Raw genomic sequence first — 12,139 nt, forward strand, 5'->3', positions numbered from 1 at the left:
CCGTCATATACCGTGGAGAAGCGTTTCATTGTTACTTGGCATGGCTCGCCTACAAGCTCAAAAGTTGCCTGTGGCTGCAAAAAAACAATAGTATCAATTAAAAAAATTATTTGAAGTTGTTTTATTAGTAAAAAATTGGAGCTGTGAAAGCTTAATTTGTGAGGAATTTTTTTAGACTCTTCATGCAAGATGATCGAGAAAAACATGTATAATTTGTTGATTTTGGCTTCAAGAATGAAAAAAAGCCCTGCGGCAATACAAGCCAAGCAGGAGAGGAACACTGCTAGCTGCTATGGGAGTGCCCACGGTGGCACGCGAATGTAGCAGCAGATTTCCCTCTAGTACACACATGAGCATCAATGGTGTGAATATGTCAGTGCTAGCATTGTTACCGCAGGCCGATGGAAAGGTGTATCAGATGTGCTGCCTTGCTGGAGTTCCTCTCGTCGTCGGTACGCCTCGTGAAAGTTTCTGCGGCTCAGAACTTCGATGACGCCGCGCCAGACCCTGCGTTTTCCCGCATTGCGCCGCTTTGTAGCAAGTGAAACTAGCAAATGCATGCGTGTTCCGCAAAACACGCCATTCTCAACCGTTGGTGAGGCGTTGTGTGTGCTCTGGGAAAGGGCTAACCATGATGTCAGTGGAACAAGAGTCCAGCGGTAGTGTACTGCATGGAACCAATCGCATCGCATACGCGCCTCACAGCAGTTGATTCAAGACTGCAGGACTTGCAGAATTTACCAACTTTGAAGGGATAAGTTTCCATCCGATACTGCCCTGACTTAGAAATTTAGAAGCAAAAGCTTTTGTAGGGGACAGATGGCGTCCTGTCAAAAAACTAGTGCATTTCCCCACAGACTGGTTGGTTGACTGAAAAGCTCGGGTACGATCTTCGCACACACGATGCATGCGTGAAATTGGGCTTCCGTTATGCCATTTTTCGCTTAAAAATAGCGAGAAATGCATGGTTCTAGATAAGACAATACGCGCATCAATCATCAAGGAGAAGTATAATAGTATACCTTCATCTCATAAACCTCGTATCGGTATAGATTTAGATCGGTCATAGATGTGTTTACTTAGTGCGCGAGAAATCATCGCACGGGTTCGTTCTTCTTTTGCGATTTGGGTCTTTGACGGTTTGACAATCAATTTGACGCACTTTCAGCTAAGGTTGGGCACAGTTTTGGCTTTTGCACTTCTCTCAACAAGGGAGGGTAAATTTTTTTTCTAACTTTGTTCAACAATGATGTTGACGATAAAGTATCGTTTTTTTTTTTTTTTTTTTGGTTAGGAACTAGCAGGTGAAGCAAGAATGTCAGTGCCTCTTTCTCCTATTTCCCATCTCTTTTTTCTTTGTAACCTGAGGCATGTCGTCCCAAATTGGGAGAAAGGAGCTGCGCATTCTATCAGGAATCACGAAAAGCTGCCCAGCAAAATAGCACCAGGTTCATTTCGCGTGCTTTTTGGCTGACACATCAATGTTCTTCGCAAGTTACTTCTAACAAGCCTGAGCTTTTTTGGGCTTCTTACATGGCCAAAAGGCTGTTGCCACTCAATCTATTGGTACTACTACTCGTATAGGAGGACAGCCTACCTGCTGTTGTAGCTGTGTCAATTGGCTGCCTAACGTTGGCGAACGTCGTTTGTGCACCAGTTTTTTTGCTCCCATCTCAAATACACCTGTCACAGCTTGTGATGCAATGTGTAACCTTGCACTGTATGGCAGAGCCCCTTACAGTGGTTTTTATTGACCTTACACGTGTCTGGACCTACTAGTTTAAACTGCGCGCTGGTATGTCTTATGTGATGCTTGTTAGTCATTAAACTTGGCTCACTAAAACTGCACATTGTTATGAGAGCGTTTGACACCTTCAAGTAGGTACATCTACATTTGACAACTAGATGGGTGCAGTTTTGCACACTTTACTAGTATTTGTTGTGGATGGTTTGGCAGGGACAACCCTTATAAATGCTTGACAGGCCCCTATGCTTCTTGAAACGAGGTGCATTTCTTTCGCCTTCTACTGCTGAATACAAAAACTGGTGCAGTACGTATTCTAGTTCAACTTAGTTATTTCGAAAAAGCGTCGTTCGGGTTCGGCTTCCTAGCACGACTTCGGCGTCGTGCGGGCAGCCTACATAAAAATCGCGTGTTGTCCCGGGAAGCACGGGCCGTGCCTGTGCATCGTGGCAGAGCCAATGCTCAAACTTTCATTAATATGGAGAACCCAAAATTGGGCCCCCTCCCGTTTTTTTCGAGCTATTAGTAATAGGGGATGAAACTCTGGCCACGCTTTTTCGTGTACAGTGGACCCGGTGTTGGTCTGCTCTGTTGCAAGACATTTTTTAAAGCAAAGCTTTCTAGCTCTACCAGCCAACTGTTCTTTCGTGGCGTGCGAGACAACAAACTCCCAATGCGTTGGAGGCGGCAGCAAGGGGGTGGGGGGGAAGGTTTTACTCACGGAAGTCACAGAGTGAATTTACAAGGCGTTCCCCGCGCGGAAGTGCCTGCTCGCCAGCATCAGTGTACGGCTTTGTCGTCTACTTTAGCGATGGTTGTTTTCGGCCTGTTTTGGCACAGCTTCGCGTCCATTGCGCGGTGCCTTCACACGGCTTGATTAACTTGTTCGACAGCACCTCCAGGGTAACCCGCACCCGATGGAATTAAGTGTTCGTACGGCAAAGATACGTTAAGGATTGGTTTGCAGGGCGGGAAAACAAAATGTACAAACCACATACAGACATCTGGCCGCTAGAGAAATGCTACCTTTTGCGTACTGTTTGTCACGAATAGGTCTTCGTTTTCTAAATTGGTGATTACCGATTCGGTTGTGTTTTAAGAGGTATTACAAAAGGCGAAAGTAGCAACTGCTTCTGATAAATAGTGATTGTAAAAGTTCCCTCAGCTTTCTCGCAATTCTCAAACTTACTAAAAAAACTAATTTAAATCGGTATAAATGGGAATCACTAAGCTCACATGCCGAATTGTTTCGGTATCTATGCTTGTGTTGGGCGGTGGTGTAGCCCCGAGCTAGCACATCAGGATGACTAGGTTCCACTGTCTCACCCTTTGAAAGACGCTTCTCTCCGTTTTCTTTCTCTTGACTCACGGCCGGGCTACAGCGGGGGTGTCCACCGCTGTAGCCCGGCCATGGCCGACGCTGGTGCTGCGTTCCGGACGCCGCCCCCGCGAATTCCAGGTAACGGCTGGCAGAATCTCTGGTTTCACTCTTTGTAGAGCTACGTGTGTGAATTCCAGTGACGTCTCAAGGGAAATGGTTGTGGGTGTCGTTTAAAGCTTTGCTTTCCAACCACCTTCACATCGTGGATTGGAGCCAATTTTTGTTTTCTAAGTTTAACCCTTTTGCTGTCACTGACATACCAGTGCGTTTTCGCATTTCCCCTCCGCAGTGTCACTGACGTACCGGTAGGTTCCCTATTGTGCATTCAAAAATTCGTGCCATAGCGCAAAGCTGGCATGCTTGGACTGTTCATGCCATCTGTCAAAGCTTTCTAGTAGCTCGTATTTTCACTCGCTAGCTCTGTCACGGTAAACTGAAGAGTACGAAGTGACCGCGCCCACGCTTCGGTGCTGGGGCGCTCAGGCGCTCCGCATGCTGTACTCTGTCGGGATGAGTGACCATGCAGCATGTGTGCGGTTATGGGTGCAAGGGTTGTTTTGTTATCCTGAAGGGGTTTCTGTGTTTTTTTTTTATTCTGTTCCTATGTTTGCTACGGCGCGCCAGGTTTTCCAGCACACCGTTGCCTTTCCAATAGACCGAAACATGACTCAATCGCGCTTTCACTCGCTCGCCGCGCCCTCACTTGTCGCTGTCAGCGGCAAACAAGGTGGTTGTATCAATGTTGTATCCTCTTTTTATCTCTATCTCCCATTATAATTTCGCAACGCGTCATTGCTGTGCATTGTGCGGGCGGCTGAAAGTGCTCCCTCCATGCGCGCGGTTACTTTCGGATGGCTGACCGCACAAGGCCTTTGACTGCGCACAGGAGTGATTGGTCTCCTGCACAGCAAACTGAAACAGGGTTCGCACAGGTCCTTGAAAACCTTGAAAACCCTTGAATTTAGAAGTGTCAATTTCAAGGCCTGGATAGTCATGGAATTTTTAAATGGTCCTTGAAAACCCTTGATTTTTCCAGAGAGAATCAATGGCCCTGTCTTTTCACAAGAATTTAAAGTGTTTGTCATGAATTTGAGGTGTTAACAAATGTGAAGAAACATTGTAACAATCACGTTTCAGTGTATTGCGTGAAATTGCAAGTTTGGTGAATTTTCATTATTACAAGGCAACATTGGGAGCAGGCACTTGTCAATCCAATCCATGTCACGATACAATCCAGTGAAAGCCAGCTTCTGTTCTCTATCTTGCATCTTCCATCTGGTCTGTGGACGCTCACCCATTGCATGTTTGCTTTTATGTGCAAATGGTGGACATGTACATTGTTCATCCTGCCTTGCAGCAACACTTGCGGATTTAATTTCAGCTGATACTCTTGCTGCCAAAGCAGGAGATGCAGGCAACATTAACTAAGTTTTGAAATCAAACAGCCTCAGCAAACACAAAGGAAAAAGAAAAACCTCTAAATACCAGCCATAAAATAAAAAATAAAGCTGGTGGAACATTTATGAACCTGTTAGCACCTATCTAAATGTGCACTAATGTGCTTGGGCATTGTGCAATAAAAAAACTTTTGCATTTTGTTGGAAAAGTTATAATTAATCCCAGAAAACGTTAGATGGGGACCTTAAAAATGTGTTTTCTGGTCCTTGGAAGTCCTTGAAAACCCTTCAATTTTTGCTTTTGAAGCCTGTACGAACCCTGTGAAAATATCTGGAAGACAGGTGATTTCTCACCCACGCACTCTCCTTTCGACGCGTTACAGTCCGCACGCTATCATAGTCAAATAAATCACTATGCTGCTTCCCTGACGTTCCGGAAACCAAGCCGACACTGGGTGTATGTCATGGCCAGAAACACCCGACAGTGAAAGAGTTAAGCGGCAAACAGGAAGAAAAGGTGCGTTGCCACGGACGTGTCTGAGCTCTTGGGGTCATCGTTGAAGATGACGCTAGGTGGCCTCCTTGACTGGTTCAGCAGTTGCTTGCTCAGAAACTCCTTCACCTCCTGAAAGCAAGAACACGTTGCCAGTGAAAGGTATCGATTAGGTTCAGTACCATACGTGAATAGGGACAACTTGTTGCATTGCCCTCATTGCAGTGTTGGTGACGCATCAATTTGAATGCCCCGCAATGCTATGTGACCATGTACAATCGCAAGCTGCACTTGTTACACTCGACCGGCGTATCTGCTTTGCATATGCAGTGCGCCTGCCTGTCGGTGTTTCCGAGGCCAGTGGTGGATACAAATAAGAGGGAGGGGGGTGGTCTTGTGATCTTCCATCACTGCGAGGGCTGTGTCACGAACTAGCACTTTCTAACCTTCCTTGTACCCCGTTGGTGTGTCCTAACAAGTACCCTCACTTTGCTTACTCACTCAAAACTTAAGTTGGTAAGTTGAAGTCATCGTTTGTTTTGTTGCTGCTTTTCTGTATCATCAGTTCCAGTGGTGATCCATCACTGATTCATTTAAAATCAATTGCTGAGCTTGAACGTGCTTGTCAGCACTAGTGTAGTTGAGGGTCGATTAACTCAAAACAGAGCTTTTTGCTGTGTTATATTACATTGACGACATAACTGTTTTATTTATTGCTCTGTTTAACCTTCCTCGTGCTCTTGGTAGGCCATAGCCCTGGCACTCATTGTCTCGCGATGGGCCAGTAAAGTCGGCTAAATGTTGTTTCATTTTGTACAGTACTGAGCTGGCTGACAATGCAAGGAAATGGGACATGTGGCCCCCCTGACATACGCATTTGCATAGGTGGGAGAGGCAGCAGTTGCAGATGGCACATGAAAAAAGTAGAGAGATTAAAAACTGAGAATGACTGGAGAAAATAGAAGAAAAGTTAAAAGAGGTTAAAAATATGAAAATACGAGCATATATACATGTATATAGCTGCACTAGCTCAGTTAAGTTTGGCTTGGCACTTAAATCTGTTAGCTGTCCTGAGCAGAAGAGGAAGAAGTTGCGGCGGGCCCATTTGAACAAACAAGAAATAAGCTGGGGCTCTCGATGGATACTTATGACCCGCCTGTGCTTATGAGTCATTTGACCTTTTGCCCCCCCATCATTTTGCTGCAAATGAACCGTTCACACATGCTATAACAGGGGGGACAATAGTCCGGACAACGCGACCGCGTGGCTAATACCAGCGCTGTGCACTCTGGAGGCATGGCGCCTGCTGTCGAAAATAAAGCATAGGCTACAGAAGGTGCCATCCCCTGCCCTCCTGCTCATGCTCAAAAGTATACGCCCCCCACTCCCACCCTTCCCTTAACAGGTCACTCTGGACCCGCCTATGGCGTACATTGCTACTGAACTATTGTAGCACGTGACACGAGCTAGGTATAAATTTCTTTTCACTAAGATCACCTTCGCCGCCAAAGCACCGTTTCACCTAAGCTACTGACACTGTCCGATCATCCCTCCATCTGCCTTATGATTGGCAGATCATAAGGGTTTTCTGCAGTTTTTTTCCTCTTAGGTTTCTGATTTCTCCCAACTAATTTCCGGGCCTTCACATATCCTACGAGGCCAGCCTCTGTCCTTGCTTACACCCCTATTCAAGAGAATTTGCCTGTAAAGCGTGCTCTGTTGCAACGTTACTCCTATAGCTGGGAAACAAGCTCTACAGGCGCGACTATAGGAAGGTCACATATGCTGCACAAATAGGATTGGGAATGAAAGTATTAATCGGGCATATGTGATCTGTGCGGAATTTGCCACTTGAATAAACGTTGCCCCAAATATTTTCATTGGGGCTCCTGAAGGACATGCGTGAATGTTAAAATGAGGGAAAGAAAGAGGGAAGTGTGCACACTGTGTGGGCATTTATTTTTCTTTTTCTATTTTTCTTTGCCTTTCCTTCTATTCCTTTCGATCCATTTCTGTCTCTTTTTTTCCTTTCTTTTTGCCGTTCTTTCTGTTTCTTCCTTTCTTTTTTCCTTTCTATTTATTCCTTTCGTTTCCTTTTTATCTATTCATTTATTTCTTACTTTATCTCTTTTTACTTTGTTTCGTCACACTCATTTCTTTCTATTCATTTCTTCCTTTGTTTCTAATCATATCTTCATATCTTCCTTTTTTTCATTTTTTCGTCATTCAAACAACACAGGTTTAGCTTGCCGATTGTATCAAAACAACAACAAAAAATACCTTTCCAAGGTATGCTTAATCAGGACACGAAAAGCACATGCGAAAAGCCCTTCTGGCTGTGCACTAATCCTAGAGGCGAAACGGGTGCTAAAAAGCGTTGCGACGTGGTGCCTCACTGACAATCGGAGCGCGGCGCACTCTGGAGGCGCCGTGCTTCCAGAGTGCACAGTGGCGGTTTTAAAGCAAAGCTTTTCTGATGTAGTCGAGCTGAGTTTCGGCGTCGCCAGCTATTTGACCATTTGACCGTAGCCTTGGCAATGCACCACGTTACTCGCCACGCTTAGCTCCGCTGCCGGCTTGGCGCTTGTGCTCTCCGTAGCTGAGTCGCCAGCTGACCACGTGACTCGCTGTGCGCCTGGCTAAGAGGAACGCCTCGCTCGCCTAGTCAGTGGAAGCTTGGCCATGGATGAGAGCGAGCCTGGGCCGTCTTCTCTGACCGCTGCGCCGGAGCGGGAGGCTTTCAGCCGTCGTCGGCATGTGGCGTCTGCTTACCAGCGAGCTCCTTCGCGAAGCTAGTGTCGGGCACTGATGAAGAGTGCGTCTACCCAACGCTAATCGTAGCCATGTCTAGCCTCCGACCTAGGCACAGCCATCATACCTAAGTATAGTATTTACAGCTAAAGCAAAGGTTAACCGAGTGAAACAGAGACTTAGCCAGGCTTTTGCACAGCCTTTTTGTGCCATGCGCTCGCGTGGTACGGAATATTGTGTCCCCGTGTATAGACATGTATAATAGATACGTATACAACTTCTTGTACAAGACATTCCAACAAAGACAAATCCTTGCACTGGCCCTCTTTATAAGGCTTGAAGCATTGCACAGTCGTATTGATCGGAAAGATGCAAAGGCCGTGTATTTTTTTTTTCTGGTTTTGTCCACGTCTTTATGATCCGCTCAAATCCACTGCCCTGTTTCTGGCCAAATGTACTGCGAAAGAATCGACATTTGGGCAGGTTGGTATTGGTTTAACGATTTGAAGGGCGGAGTAGTGGATGCTGTGGTCATGTCGTGCCTAAAAGCAGTTTGGGAAAGCCCGCACTGCTTTTAGGCATGACAACTGCACAGAAGGTGCACTGGCTGCGAACTGCTCCTCCTGTGCTGCATTCCGCCTCAGTTGGTCGTCACCTGTGCGCACGCGCACACGTACCCCCGAGGCCCACATTGCCGTGAGGTTGTCGTTCCAGCGGCCACGAACTCGCACAAAGGGCCGGTTCAGGAAGGGGTTGTACACCTCGACCTGGACACTGTGCCTCTGGCTGCTGGGCTGCGGGGACTGCAATATGACACGGTCATCGTTATCGCGCGACATTTTTTTTAAATGGAAGAGCTTCTGTATGGCTCATCATTTGACCTTTATCCACTAGACTACACCACACCGGTTGCCACTGCTCGGCAAGTGTGCCGAGTTGTATTAAACTGACATTATGAATCGGTTCTGACTGCCAGTGCTGGATGTATCTGAGAACTTGATGTTACGAACAGAACGGATCATCCAACCCAAACTTATAAAGGTTTTTCAAAGGAAATAGGTGGCGTATAGGAACATAACTTGTGTCACAATGCCGTTTTGAATCACCAAGACGTGAAATGGGCATAGAAAATATTCAGGCAGAACCCATCTTAGATGAAAGTTGATGGGGTGTGGTAACCATCCCAAGCAGCAGAAATTGCCAAGCCCAAGCATGGCAAAACATCAGTGGCCAATGTGTCCGAGCTTGGCAATACCTCGGCCGCCAATATTGGCTGGTGTTTGGGAAAGGTGACAAGCCAACAATTGGCCAAGCCCTGGAAGGCCAATATTGGACAACGCTTGGCAAAGTACCTTGCCATGATAATGCCAATTGGTGGACCCCACGCTATTTTCATGCACATTTTTGGCTTTGTGGCCAGTCCTTATGACCAATGCTTATTTTACGAGTTGCCTCGCGGCCCGATTTCTGCTTTATACATGCCAGTATACAGGAAATTATTAAACGGGTGCGCATTATTTATTTAATGCGCACTCGTTAAATAATTTCCTGTACAATGGCATGTATAAAACAGAAATGGGACCGCGAGGCACAATAAGCAAACTGCATCAACTTTGCGAACCAATTATAGATAAGTGACTTGCCAAAAACAATGGAGCAACACAACACACCGGGTCTCTCTGTGTAGCTTTTTTATTATTCTCATCAAATATACGAGAAACCTCGCTTAACAGTGGCAAGAATACGAACACAAACATGAAAGCAAACACAAATAACAGTCGAGAAAAAATTTTAAAAAGCGCTGCTCATGAAGCGCGAACCGATTATCATTCGTTTAACTGCTTGAGATGCCTATAAAACAGAAGCATTCAGGTAAATGAAAACAGGACCCTCATTCCCGGTAATTCGCCGACCTGCCAAGACCACAATATGTTTTTGAACAGCACTATTGTAGAATAGCCCAGCTTGGAAAGCTTGTCACTGCTGCATCCGCCACTTGTCCACGGGAAACACCTATGCGTCGTAGCGCCTGTAATAAGTAAAAAAAAAAAATAGTTCACTATAATGCTAAATTCACGCTGCTTACTAAATACAGCACCTATACAAGCCTTACCACATATCCGTGTGAAAATATTCAGCCTAAAGTTCTAGCTTGTTAACACTCGCAATGAAACATAAAACGTACTGCACTATTCATTTTTCAATACTGCGTTTTACGGTGGCAGTTACTTGGCTCGTTCTTGAGAAAACAGTCCGGAATTTCACCGAAAATGGGCTTCACTCTTATTGCAGTAGCGGAAAGTAATATAAAAAGTCCAATAGACAAAGCGACACGCCAGCGGTTCCGTGAAATTTTGTTGTGCCTTCGCTCACTTCTGCCCCGTCAGACGCGGAATTCAGACGCGAACGGAACCGACGGAGAAGCCCAGCGGTAGTGTAATTACTTTGTCGCTCGACAATACCTTTACGTTGCTCAAGAAAATAATGAAACGAAAGCTTCATTAATAGGTAGAGTTTAATTAAGCCAGCGTAATACATCCGCAACTCTTATACTGCACACGAGTCTTGCTTCAACGCATGCTGAACGTCGTGAACCTGCAGTGGGAGCACGGCTGCTTGTTCGGAAAACACAAAGCCGGAAAAAGGATAGCTAGAACTGGCGTCACACAATTGGAAGCACATGTATGTGACCACTTTTTTCTTCGCAAGAACCAACAACACTAAGCAGCACTCGCGAGCGCCAGTTATAAACGACAGCTGAAGTTTTGGCGGGAACGAGCGCACTCCCGCACCGCGAAAAAATGAAATGGTGACTTACGTTTTCAGCGGCGGCCGTAGCAGGCAAACGATGTTATTACACCAGTCAGTATACTTCACACAGCCACCGACACCAAAACGCACCTCACAGACACGTACAGGAGTACTACCGCAGTTTCAATGCCACAAAAGAGACGGAGCCGTCGGTGCAACGCGCCCGTGCACCAGCCCCGCCGCGGGTTCAAAGAACGCGCAAAGGCACAACGCTGAAGTAGTTCGACGTTCACCGTTGCGTTAGGACACACAAATGACCAATTCCTACTGAACGTTTAACACTCTCTCTCACGCTGTTTTGAATAAGCTGCACTTTAGTTTAAGTACGCTTTGTTTCGTGGCACGGTGCTGTGGCTCTTTAGGTAACTACTTTTTGCTGCGTTTTGGCCTCTGCACCGCGCTCTAACCGTTTGGGGAACCGCCGCGGGCAACGACCGCAGTGCTGCCCTCGAGTGGTGCTGCTTGCGCGCCGGGTGCGCATGTACACACGCAAAATAACGCACACGAGTGCTCTACAGTGAGACTTCATGTAACAATATGCAAAAACAGGCAAGGCTGTCGGCATTTACACCTGCCAATACTTTTTATTTAAATGTGCTACTTGACACAAGCTTGAAAATGATTTGGAACTACTTTTTTTGTTGTGCGCTGCGCGTGAAAACAAATTCAAAAACACGCAAACTTCAGTAATATTTTGAGTGAACTTGAGTGGTCATTCAACTAACAAGAACATGCCAAGACGTGCGTAAAGGCACTCATAAATACCTGCGTCACATATAGGCTACTACTCTTCATAAAATTTTATGATCAAAAATTACGTCTGAATGAGCGCGCTGTCCAGTGTGATTTTTTGCGCACCGGCCAATGCGTGTCCTCAAGGCCGGTCGTATAGCGCTCGTTGTCCACGAATGGCTTTTGCGTACAGGCCGGCGTCTGGCCAAGCTATCGGCTGTCCAGTGTGATTTTTTGCGCACCGGCCAATGTGTGTCCTCAAGGCCGGTCGTATAGCGCTCGTTGTCCACGAATGGCTTTTGCGTACAGGCCGGCGTCTGGCCAAGCTATCGGAAGCCAAAGGGAAGCCAAGGGGCGTCCAATGATTGGCTATCGGCCAATGCTGCTTGGGCAATTGCATAACAGATTTTCGTTGAAATGAATTCACTTCACCCTCTATTCCCCCTCCATTCCCTCCCATCCAGTCCCTCTTGCCGCCCCATCCTCCATATGAGTGGCCCCTTTTCTCCTCTCTCACTTCCCCCTCCTCTCCAGCCCCTCCAACCAACCCTCCGCTTTCTCTTCAGCTTGGAGGTAAAATTTGGGCCCTTGTATTCCGCGAGAGTATCGTGAGAGGGCTAGACAGACAGATATGGGCAAATCAAATACGGGGTGAAGTAACCCTAGAACGTTAACTGCATTAAAAAAAATGGTGCAGCTTGCACTATTGGTACAAGGCTGGAGGAAACACCAGAGCTCACCGACCCTCTCCCTTTGCCGGAGACCCGTCTGTTGCACCTGACATGGCTCCCAGAGCTCGGGCCCTGGCCTCACTCCCGAGTGAGATAAGG

At 46.6% G+C, this 12,139-nt stretch overlaps 1 long non-coding RNA gene across 1 annotated transcript; it reads right to left on the minus strand.

The window, feature by feature from the left end:
- Positions 1 to 9,440: 9,440 nt before the first annotated feature.
- LOC144152362 (uncharacterized) lies at positions 9,441 to 10,959 on the minus strand. Its single transcript, XR_013319150.1, has 2 exons — positions 10,585 to 10,959; positions 9,441 to 9,795 (listed from the first exon to the last, which is right to left on the minus strand). It is a non-coding gene; the product is annotated as an uncharacterized LOC144152362 (long non-coding RNA).
- Between the last annotated feature and the right edge of the window lie 1,180 nt (positions 10,960 to 12,139).

Source organism: Haemaphysalis longicornis, unplaced genomic scaffold, assembly GCF_048455015.1.
Source record: "Haemaphysalis longicornis isolate Haplotype H1 unplaced genomic scaffold, Haemaphysalis longicornis Haplotype H1 scaffold_9, whole genome shotgun sequence".
Taxonomy (NCBI): Eukaryota; Metazoa; Arthropoda; class Arachnida; order Ixodida; family Ixodidae; genus Haemaphysalis; species Haemaphysalis longicornis.